We start from the raw sequence: 13,228 nt of genomic DNA, 5'->3' as shown, positions 1-13,228 counted from the left end.
AAGTTTTCTAATATCATTCTTTTACATGTTGCTGTCCAATTTTCCCAGCATCATTTATGAAAAGATGCTCAACATCACTAATCATTAGAGAAATGTAAGTCAAAGCCACAATGAGGTATCACCTCACATCAGTCAGAATGGCCATCATCAAAAGAATCTAGAAACAATAAATGTTGGAGAGGGTGTGGAGAAAAGGGAACTCTGCTGCACTGTTTGTGGGAATGTAAGTTGGTACAGCCACTATGGAAAACAGTATGGAGGTTCTTTAAAAAACTAAAAATAGGACTACCATAGGATCCAGTAATCCCACTACTGGGCATATACCCAAAGAAAACCATAATCCAAAAAGAAACATGCACCATAATGTTCATTGCAGTACTATTTACAATAGCCAGGACATGGAAGCAACCTAAATGCCCATCAACAGAGGAATGGATAAAGAAGATGTGGCACATATATACAATGGAATATTACTCAGCCATAAAAAGGAATGAAATGCAGCTATATGTAATGAAGTGGATAGACCTAGAGTCTGTCATACAAAGTGAAGTAAGCCAGAAAGAGAAAAACAAATACTGTATGCTAACTCATATATACGGAATCTAAAAAAAAAAAAAAATGGTACTGATGAACCCAGTGACAGAGCAAGAATAAGGATGCAGATGCAGAGAATGGACTGGAGGACATGGGGTTGAGGGGGGTGAAGGGGAAGCTGGGTCGAAGTGAGAGAGTAGCATAGACATACATACACTACCAACTGTAAAATACATAGCTAGTGGGAAGCTGCTGTATAATAAAGAGAGATCAACTTGATGGGTGATGCCTTAGAGGGTCAGGACAGGAAGGGGGGGAGGGAGTTGCAAGAGGGAGGGGATATAGGGATATATGTATAAATACAGCTGATTCACTTTGGTGTACCTCAAAAGCTGGTTAAAAAGTGTAAAGTAATTATATTCCAATAAAGAGCCTTAAAAAAAAAAAAATTGTGAAAAATTCAAAGAGACCCCTTCTAATAAATGTAAGATGCTATCTTATCCTTCTTTACCACTTATTGAAGAATTACACTTTGCTCATCCCTTTTTGGCCTGAGATTTTTGTTAATCTTCATCTTCAGGATTATAGGTTCACTTTAACAGTTTGTATTAGACATTTTGGGGATTAACATAATTTTATTTTTAAGGATACCAGAGTTTTTCTCTCTTTTTTTTTTTTTTTGACAGTGCCTACACATTTATTCTTTTTGGACTAAATTAAACTGTGAGCATCCACATAAGAATTTTCCTCTCGATTTACAGGAAGACCAAGAGTGTGCTTGATTTAATTTAAGGTACTTCTTCACAGCCAGCAGCAAGTCCAGTGCAGTGATATTCGGAGTTTTATCTAGACCCCGTCATTGTTGTCGTCCTGCGACATGGCAGCTCAGTGTCAATGTACTTTCTACGTGCAGTACAAATGGACAAAGGTCATCATCTGCTCACAGTTGGAGTGGGGATTGTTACGTAATGATTCTGCTGCAGAAATTGCCAAAGGTACATTTAAGAGCACAACTAGACCACTGTTCCTCCAATCAATTTTCAGCTTAGTCTTCACGTTCCAAGCTGACCTGGCCTTGCATCTTAAAATAACTCCAAGCACACAGGTGTCGTAAAAAGCCATTCTCCCTGAGGCTGCAAGGTGATGATCAACAGCAGCTCGAGTTCTCCAGTCCATTCTCTGTATCTGCTTCCTTGTTCTTGTCACTGAGTTCATCAGTACCATTTTTAGATTCCGTATATGTGAGTTAGCATACAATATTTGTCCTTCTCTTTCTGACTTACTTCACTCTGTATGACAGATTGTAGTTCTACCCACCTCATTAAATATAGCTCCATCTCATCCCTTTTTATAGCTGAGTAATATTCCATCATGTATATATGCCACATCTTCTTTATCCATTCATTTGTTGATGGGCATTTCGGTTGTTTCCATGTCCTGGCTATTGTAAATAGTGCTGCAATAAACATTATAGTACAAGTTTCTTTTGGGATTATGGTTTTCTTTGGGTATATGCCCAGTAGTGGGATTACTGGATCATATGGTAGTTCTATTTGTAGTTTTTTAAGGAACCTCCAAATTGTTTTCCATAGTGGCTGCACCAACTTACATTCCCACCAACAGTGCAGGAGAGTTCCCTTTTCGCCACACCCTCTCCAACATTTGTTGTTTCCAGATTTTGTGATGATGGCCATTCTGACTGGTGTGAGGTGATACCTCATTGTGGCTTTGACTTGCATTTCTCTGATGATTAGTGATGTTGAGCATCTTTTCATGTGTTTGTTGGCCATCTGTCTGTCTTCTTTGGAGAAATGTCTATTTAGGTCTTCTGCCCATTTGTGGATTGGGTTATTTGCTTTTTTGGTATTAAGCTTCATGAGCTGCTTGTATATTTTGGAGGTTAATCCTTTGTCCATTGTTTCATAGGCAATTATTTTTTCCCATTCTGAGGGTTGCCTTTTAGTCTTGTTTCACTTTTCTTTTCACAACTAGATATTATTTTTAGTTCTGTGATTAAAAGTCACAGATGGCAGGGTGGTATTTCCTGCAAGTTGATACTCATTTCTCATTAAGTCACAATTTCTAGTTAATACCTCTTTTCTACAGCTCTAATCATATGCCTTTCTCCTCTTTAAGATGAAGAAAAAAAGGTGATATGATGTAGCTACTATGCTCCTGCTTCTTTCTTCCTATTACCCACTAACTGCAAAACACTTTCTTACAGGATATGGTGGCTACAGTACTAATTGTAACTTCATTTCATGCCTGAGAGTCTTTAATTTGACCCTGATATTATAGCTCTTCCTTTCCCTATGCTGTATTTACAATTCCTACCTGCTTACGTGTTTTTTTTTAACCATATATCTTTGGAAATAATTAATGAAATTATATTTTTTAAACAGTTTAAATGAATTCTTGACAAATATAAAAAAAATTACAGTTTAAGGGTATTTCTAAAATATTCCATACAAAGAGCATGTTTAAATCCTCTCCATGCTTCAAAATAGGCCATCAAACTGACTCTCTCCTCCCCAGTCTCTACTAATACTAGTCATGGCTCTTTCCTATGCTTCTTTGTCAAGGTATTCATGCATATTACTATCATGTGCACATTCTTGATGCCCACTGATAATTAGTAACATACTTGGCTTTATAAGATGCTTAATAAAAAAGTATTGGTGAGGAGATGAATTTTCCATGTAATATATCCCTAAATATGAGGAAGAGTCAAAAATTATCCTTACTCTGGTTATATTAAAATTTCTGTTGGCCACACTGTCTTATCAATGCTTTCCATTCAAGCTAACTGTCTCCCCAGTCACTGCTGTGCAGGTGTGAATGTGTTACATCAGTTCATTTGTAACTGCAGTGCGAGCAAAAATAGATGCCCCACTTGTGATTTGCATGAAAGAAGAGCAGCGTGCAGTGATTTGTTTTTTGTGGTCTGAGGGTGTGCATGTCCACACATTTCTGCCCACACTGTCAACATTCTGCAAAAACTTCATTTTGAGATGTTAAAGTAACCTCCATAGAGTCCTGATCTTGCTCCACTGGACTTTCACCTGTTTGGTCCCCTGAAAGCAGGCCTATGAGGACAAAGATTCACTTCTGATGAATAAGTGAAGACAGCAGGGCATTCGTGGCATGCAGCTCAGCCTAAAACATTTTTTAATGAGGGAATACAAAAGCTTGAGGACAGATGGACAAAGTGTATTGAAAAGCAATGAGATTATGTCAAGAAATGATATATTTGTCTTTTCTAAAAGTTGATTAAAATAAATTCTACAGCTAGAGTGCAGATAACCTTTGACTTTGCCCTCGTGTTTTGTCAAGAAGATATGTATAACTGTATTAACTTTTTTGTAATATGCAAAATGATTTTCCAGAAATGATAATTTACAATATTAATTTTGAATTACACCCACCTCCTAGAGTAATGAAAGTAAAAACAAAAATAAATAAGTGGGACCAAATGAAACTTCAAAGCTTTTGCACAGCAAAGGAAACTATAAGCAAGATGAAAAGACAACCCTCAGAATGGGGAGAAAATATTTGCAAGTGAATCAACAGACAAAGGATTAATCTCCAAAATACATAATCAGTTCATCCAGCTCAATATGAAAAAAACAAACAACCCGATCAAAAAATGGGCAGAAGACCTAAATAGGCCTTTCTCCAAAGAAGACATACAGATGGCCAAGAGGCGCATGAAAAGCTGCTCAACATCACTAATTATTAGAGAAATGTAAATCAAAACTACAGTGAGTTATCACCTCACACTGGTCAGAATGGTCATCATCAGAAAATCTACAAACAGTAAATGCTGGAGAAGGTGTGGAGAAAAGGGAACACTCTTGCACTGTTGGTGGGAATGTAAATTGATACAGCCACTATGGAGAACAGTATGGAGGTTCCTTGCAAAACTAAAAATAGAATTACCACATGACCCAGCAATCCTACTACTGGGCATATACCCAGAGAACACCATAATTCAAAAAGACACATGCACCCCAATGCTCATTGCAGCACTACTTACAATAGCCAGGTCATGGAAGCAACCTAAATGTCCATCAACAGATGAATGGATAAAGACTATGTGGTACATATATACAATGGAATATTATTCAGCCATAAAAAGGAATGAAATTGAGACATTTTGTAGAGACATGGATGGACCTAGAGACTGTCATACAGAGTGAAGTAAGTCAGAAAGAGAAAAACAAATATCATATAGTAACACATATATGCAGAATATAGAAAAATGGTACAGATCAACCAGTTTGCAAGGCAGAAATAGAGACAGATTTAGAAAACAAACATATGGACACCAAGTGGGGAAAGTGGGGGGCTGGGGGGTTAGGGTGAGATGAATTGGGAGATTGGGATTGCCTTATATACATTACTAACAAGAAAAAAATCAAATTGTACAAATACATGCAGTTTACTGTATGTCAATTATATCCCAATAAAAGTTCTAATTTTTTTTTTGAATTACAGACAAAGATTTAAATCTTTGAATTGTTTTGTGCTTTTAAGTTGTGTGAGTGTTCAGTAATTATTTTAAGTGCTTCTATTTTTCTGAAGTCCTTGTTTTGTAATGTGAACTTAAAATGGTATCAACTTTAAAAGGAAAGAAGACCTATTACCTGTAATGATATACTTTAAAAAATAATCACTCATCCTTTGAGAAAACTCAAATTTGCTCCCTACAGGGTTTTCCCTATGTTAATTAGGCATTACTGAGAAGTTTAATGTATAGCAATTACTTTTCTATCACCTATTATAAGAATGTAAAATTGATAACCCTTATTTTGGTTCCCCAGGCAAAGAACATTTAAACTTAAATAAGGATATCTGCACAGAACTTAAACGCAAATAAAGAGACTGAAATCAACCAATTTAGAAAATTATGAGGCCAAAGGACAATTTATTAAGCTGCTTATGCAGTTTACAAATTGAATCCACATATTTCTTTATGTATAGAATCAGATGAAGCATGCAAAGACTTCTTTTTGTTATGCATCACTTGTAATTATAATTTTTTTCTATTCTAAATATTTCTGCCTCAAAGCATTATGAAATAGGTTGGTGCTTTCCAAGACACCGAATACTATGTATCACAGTAGAAACTCAAAGAGACCAGGGAATACTTGGTTTGGAAAAATAATTCAGAGGCAAAGGGAAAGTCACAGTGCAAGAAACAGATTCTAGTTTATCTTTATATATTAAAACACACACATAAACTCTCAAACACACACACCAGAAAAAACATTCTTTGAAACTATGTCATGAAAAGAATAAAATAAAACTTGAATTTCTACACCAGCCTAGTTCATATTTAATTCACCAATAAATGACAATTTAGTATGTATTTTTAATCCCTTATTATAGATTTTGTAAGTCTCATATATGTTTATTGTATAGAAAACATTGCATTTGAGAGGTACTTAAAATAATTACTGTCCTATCATTTAGTGTAAGCCAACAATAAACTACGTTTTTCTCAATTAGTTATTTGTTTAAATAATCAAACTTTAAGTTTTTAATGAATTTGAAAGTGTAGCTACAATTGATTCAGTGAAATAGCATAGTTGAAGTCCAAGTAGATGCAATGTTATCAGAGTTATAAATGATGATTATATATTTTATGATTTGTGATCATGATAAATATTTAATATATCTTTGCTTTGGCTATTGTAAAGATTAGAACTTTACAAATTTGATCCTCTATATCTGTACTGCATACTCTTATGATTAGCATATTTCCCTCCTATTCCCTTTAATGGAACTGTTTCCTAATTCCCCATTTTTTGTGTTTATTTACTTTTTTGTGTTTAAATTTACTTTTGAAAATGAAATACCTAATAAATATATAAATTAAATACTGCAAACAGTAGTTGATGAAATATATTTTTGTTACTGATTTCTGTTGAAAATTCTTAATGGTCCCTGGTGGAGCAGTGGTTAAGAATCTGCCTGCCAATGCAGGGGACATGGGTTTCGAGCCCTGCTCTGGGAAGATCCCACATATGCTGGAGCAACTAAGCCCGTGAGCCACAACTACTGAGCCCACGTGCCTAGAGCCTGTGCTCTGTGACGAGAAGCCACCGCACTGAGTAGCCTACACACTGCAATGAAGAGTACCCCCCACTAGCCACAACTACAGAAAACCCGTGCGCAGCAACAAAGACCCAACGCAGCCACTAAAAATAAATAAATAAATTAATTAAAATTTATAAAAAAAGAAAAAAGAAAATTCCTAATGGGATAGTGAAAACTTCTTTCCAACTGTTTCTATGTATATAGATTCTATATAGACAACACATCTAAATTACTATATGAATTTTGACTGATATTTACTGGATGTCATAGACCAATGCTTCTAACATTTTACTTTAAGAATTACCCAGATAATTAGCTAAAAATGCAAATTTTGGCACCAAATCTCCATATGCTCTAAGTGTTAAGTTAGTTGCCACCAAAGATGAATACGTAACAGATAATCTTTTTTTGAGGGATCACCGGGCCTCAGTTTTGAATATCTTAAAATGAAAATTGTAAAGATGTTTACACTATTAAATAGACCTTTGTGTGTGTGTGTGTGTGTGTATGTCTAGCATTCAGGATCTATTTAATATAATCCAACAGGTCTCAGTGAATAGGGTGACCATATACTCTGTTTTCCTATTCAACTCACCTTTGAAATTGAAAGGAAACACCTTTATCGGTAAATTCTAGGATGACAGACTTAAACTTGAGCAATTGAGGAGAAGTAAGCTAGATTAATATTTTCCCTATTATAAATTTAGTCATTCTTTCATGAAATTTGTCTTAGACATCCATTTGACTGGATACTGCACTGCAGCATTCCCAAAGGAAAAGTACATCTCTGGCTTCACTTTATATCCAATTCAGTGGAAAATTCTATTGGAAGCACCTTCAAAAGGACTCAAAATATGATCATTTTCCACTTGTGATTATGTCAGTTAGTCTGCTTATATCTCCCCATTTCTCTTAAACTAAATGTCAAGTTCTTGTAATGGCCTTTTCTGAAGTTCTCTCCTACTACCCGCCCCCACCCCCGCCCCCGCCTTATTTTCTTTGCTCCAAGCAGAATGATTTCCAAGACCTTCTTTGTATACATCAAACATACTCCATCTCTAGTTGCTGCCTCAAGCAATCACTGTCTAGTTAATTCATAATCCTTTATCATTTTTTCTGCAGTCATTATTTTTATTCTTTTCTCACTGCCTTAGTAGTGTAAATAAGGAAAATCATAGTTGCTAGTTTCACTTCCATTATTTTTCTGTATTTATATTTTATCATGGTAAGAACATATACATGAGCTCTACCCTCATAAACAAACTTTTAAGTGTACAATACAGTACGATCAACTACACTAAGAAGAAAGACAGGACTCAAACAAAAATCAGGAATGAAAAAGGAGATATTACAATGGATACTACAGAAACAAAAAGGATCATAAGAGACTACTATGTCAACAAATTGGAAAACTTTGAAGAAATTGATAAATTTCTTAAACAATAAACCTACTAAAGACTAAATCATGAATAAATAGAAAATCAAAACATATATAACTGCTAAGGAGACTGAATCTGTAATTAAAACCTAACAAAGAAAATCCCAGGACCAGATGGCTTTACCTGCACATTCTTAATCTCTAGCAAAATATTTGGCATGAAGTGAACACTAAATTAAGAGTTTTAGTATGAAAGAAAGGATTAGTGAATAAATAATTGGTCCACCTTAATCTCTTGCTATCCTGCTTTCTTATCATACCTCAAACTCCCAGATTAAAATTCCTGTCAAAGAGTACCAAGCTTTTTTGTATCTTTGCTTTCACTGAGTTCTTAATCTCAAATGTCATTCTTCTTCTTGTTACAAATCCTACACATCTTTCAAGTTCCCAATAATGTGTACTCACCTTTTATGAAAATTTTATTTGTGAAAAAGCAAAAATTATTGCTTTATGTACTTTAATCCAAAAGTATTTTCCTATATCTCTGACAAATATTCTTCCTATGATGAGAGTCTAATTTTCTTCTAGGCATGAATTATAAAATTTAGATATCATAGTATAATATAACTTAGAAAACATATTTACTAAAATTGTTTTAATAAAATAGTTTTAATAAAATGTAGTAGACTTGTGAAAACAATTGTTACATGTGAAGAGATATCCATATTTTGATTGTGTACATGAGTTTTGTTTTGTTTTACATTTTAAAATGGGTCAGACAATATAATAGATTTCTATGGCTTATTTTTATTTTCTTAAATACAATAAGAATAATGAGTAAATGGGTAAATCTGTTTGATCCAGGCCAACAGTACAAACTGCCCCTAATGAGGCTGGTATCTACTTTAAATAAGATTGTTTTAAGTGTTGACGAGCTTGGAGCATTTAAGAAATTTTAATTAAAAAATTTACATTGTACTATTTTCCTTTTATTTATTTTTTAACATTCTAAATCATATGGTTGCCAAGTTAATTGTTTAATTTTTAAATTGAATTACAATTGACGTATAACTATGTTAATTTAGGTTTACAATATATTATTCTTAAAGTAAGAATATAAATAAATACTAATTTATCATACTAATATAAATAAAATAGCAAAACTATCAGCCCCCACAGGTAATCATGTTTACTACTGGGAACATCCATCCAAACAACACTCATTGAGCTCTGGAAGGAAGTACTAAAATTCATCATTTTAACCAATATTTAAAAAAAAATAAGCATCACTTAGTTCAGAGTTGACACTGTTATCCTCACTTATGTGTTTGTTAGATGATAAAGGAAAAATGAGGGCACCATGATTAGGAGAGCTTGAGATCCTCCCCCTCAGGTACTTATTATTTTCAGATACTGCAGTTCATTGCAGTTTTTGTGCTACTGATTGACATAGATGTTGTCATTTTATTTTTTAAAAAAGACATTTAAACACTAGACTATTTAGAATGCAATGTAAAAACATGTAGAAGGAGATAAAAATTAATGTGTACCACACAGAAATTTACTACTTGTACCATGGAAAAGAAAGTTGTAAAACTTGTAAACACTCTCAGGTCTCAACCTTTAAAATACAGACAACAGTAATTTCTAACCTGATAAATGAAATTTATTAAATAACTGTTTGGGTAAGAATTTTCCCCCAAATGTGTAACTGACATGGGGAAAGATAGAATTTACTAGCTTACATTTAAAAACTTATGGTGAAGCAGATGATTGGAACTGAGAAATGAATGAACCCTTTTTTAGCAAGTAAAGCCAGAGACTTTTGTTTCATTTACATATAGTTTTACTTGGGAGGTATAGTTTTTTTCTGTAATTGTTTTTAGAGAACAAATTTTGAAATAACCTTAAACGAGAACCACCTCTTGAAATCAATATTTCATTGTTTAAACTGAGAATTTTAAAGATCAATGTGGGGGCTTCCCTGGTGGCACAGTGGTTAAGAATCCTCCTGCCAATGCTGGGGACACGGGTTCAAGACCTGGTCCAGGAGGATCCCACATGCTGTGGAGCAGCTAAGCTTGTGTGCTACAACTACTGAGCCTGTGCTCTGGAGCCTGCGAGCCACAACTACTAAGCCCGAGTGCCACAACTGAAGCCCCTGACCCTAGAGGCTGTGCTCTGCAACAAGAAGCCACCACAATGAGAAGTGTGCGCACCATAATGAAGAGTAGCCCCTGCTCACTGCAACCAGAGAAAGCCCATGCACAGCAACGAAGACCCAACACAGCCAATAAATAAATAAATAAATTTATTAAAAAAGACTAAAAAATAAGTACTTTATAGCAAAATGAATACAGACAATAATACTGTACTGTAATTAATGTGATAAATCTTGCTACATTGTCAGTCATATTACAATATATAAATATATCAAAGTAACACATTGTACACCTTAAACTTACACGTTACACACCAAATTTATTCAATAAATATTAATTAATTAAAAATTCAGTATTTACATTAAAGTCCACCTAAATTGAGTATCCTATGTTCAAGTTTTGTTATCACCATTAAAAGTGGAAATGTAAAATATTTATTACTTCTGAGATAGTATTCCTTAAAAGACAAGATTGTGACTGTAGAGTAACAAAGACTTGTTTGGATGGTGATTGTTATTTCTGTACGATTTTCCAGTGTGTTATGAGTACACTAAAGTTCCCAAGAAGTCACATATAAATGATGCACCCAATGCCTTCCTAAATTGTTAGCAATTTTGACTTCAGCTAGGCTATTATATAAGTAATTATTTTGCTATTTTATTTGACTTTAGGATCTAATACTTAGATTTGATTTCTTCCAGAATGGCCTATTTATGAGCTTCTTCAAGTGGTTTTAAAACTTTCCTTTAGGGACTTCTTAGGTGGTACAGTGGGTAAGAATCCACCTGCTAATGCAGGGGACACAGGTTCGATCCCTGCCCCAGGAAGATACCATATGCTGCGGAGCAACTAAGCCCGTGCACCACAACTATTGAGCCTGTGCTCTAGAGCCCATGAGCCACAACTACTGAGCCCACGTGCCACAACTACTGAAGCCCACGTGCCTAGAGCCTGTGCTAGTCCCTGCTCTCTGCAACTAGAGAAAGCCCGTGTGCAGCAACGAAGACCCAACACAGCCAATTAAATAAATAAATAAAATTAATTAAAAAAACTTTTCTTTAAATGTTTAGTTTCTTTGCTGAGATATCAACAGATTATGAAGTAATGAAATAGCTGAGCTTATATAGGTTAATCCATGAAGTTTCTAGGTGGATTACAAGGAATTTTTCCTTACAAGAGGATGCATACAAATATTAACTGACTCTAATTCTCCTATTTCCCCCCAAAACATCAGTTTCTGCTTTCTTTATGCACTTTATAAAGACCCAGAGTCTACATTCTTATTTCCATGAAAGCACAAATATATAAAAAATAATTCTGGCAAAAAATATGCTCACTAGCAAGTGGTGTCTGAATTTCGTCAACTGTGATAATCAGTTGAGTTTCTAGCACTTCTATGAAAATGAAGATTTTACTATTATAAAATGGGCTCAGCCTCACTCAGTTTATTAAGGAACTATTTTATTTTCATATTTTCTTTTAGTAAATCATCTTACCACTGCTGGAATAAATTCCACTTGTCAAGTAAATAATTCTTTAAACATATATTTACCTCAGTGTATTAGTATGCTTTGCACATACTTTAATTAAAAGGGCTATTCTCTACATTTTTATTTTATTAGTTTTGTAAATTTAAGGTATTGGTGTTAGATTTCAACTGAAATTCGTGTGAGTTTTATCTTCTATGTTCTCACTAGATAACATAAAGATTTTTCACTTATATATATTTGAAAGAACCTGGTTATAAAAGTGTCTGTAATTGCAGAAATAGGAATTCTGAGTTGAAGGGTGGGCTGTTGTTTCTTTTAATTTCATTTTAATGACTAGGATTTCTGTCCTATTTTCCCCTCTTTTAAAGTTACTTTTGTTTTCTACTTTCTCAGTTGATGCTTGAAACTCTGCATTTTCTAAAATAAAACAAAAAACAAACAAAAAATTCTTCTGTCATTGACTGTCAAAATTATCTTTAGAAAGGTAGAAATATTTTTTTTGTAAAATTAAAGTACATTTTTGTAAGAAAATGAATGTTTTACCTACATTTGAGTGATTTGTCAATTTTAATTTTGAATTATTAAAACAATTTAATTATGAAAATAATATACATTGCTGTTCATTTTAAGACTTTTTTAGAGCAGTTTTAGGTTCATAACAAATTTAAGAGGAAGATACAGAGATTGCCAATATACCCTCTATTGCCAGTTGTGCATATCCTCCCCCATTATTGACATCCCCCATCAAAATAGTTCATTTGTTACCAAGGATGAACCTACACTGACACAGCATAATCACCTAAGTCCATACTTTACGTTACGGTTCACTCCTGTACATTCTACCAGTTTGGATAAATGTATAATGACATGTATTCATCATTATGGTTTCATTGACACTGCCCTAGAAATCCTGTTCTCTGTCTATTCATCCCTCCTCCCCTACTCCCAATCCTGGCAATCACTGAACTGTTTTATTTTCTCTGCTGTTTTGACTTTCACAAAATGGCATATAGTTGGAATTATACAATTGGAATTATATCAAATTGGCCACTTTCACTTGGAAATATACATTTAAGATTACTCCATGTGTTTTTATGGCTTGATAGCTCCATTTTTTTTTAACACTGAATAATCCACCATTGTCTGGATGTGCCACAGTTTATTCATTCATCTACTGAAGGACATCTTGGTTGCCTCTAGTCTTTTGCAATTATGAATAAAACTTCTATAAACATCCATGTGAAGGTTTTTATGTGGACATAAATTTTCAGTTCTTTAAGATAGCTAGCTACCAAGTAGTGCAATTGCTGAATCATATGGTAAGAGTATATTTAATTTTGTAGGAAATAGCCGAACTGTCCATTCTAATAGGTGTGTGATGGTATCTCATTGTTGTTTTAATTTGTATTTTCCTGATGACATATGCTATACAGCATATTTTCATATTCTTATTTGCCATCTCTATATCTTCTTGGTGAGATGTCTGCTGAGTTCTTTGGCTCATTTTTAATCAGGTTGTTTGGTTTTTTACTGTTGAGTTTTAAGAATTCTTGCATAGTTTG

The sequence above is a fragment of the Hippopotamus amphibius genome, chromosome 10, assembly GCF_030028045.1.
Source record: "Hippopotamus amphibius kiboko isolate mHipAmp2 chromosome 10, mHipAmp2.hap2, whole genome shotgun sequence".
Classification (NCBI taxonomy): domain Eukaryota; kingdom Metazoa; phylum Chordata; class Mammalia; order Artiodactyla; family Hippopotamidae; genus Hippopotamus; species Hippopotamus amphibius.
Note: the sequence above shows the minus strand (reverse complement) of the source record.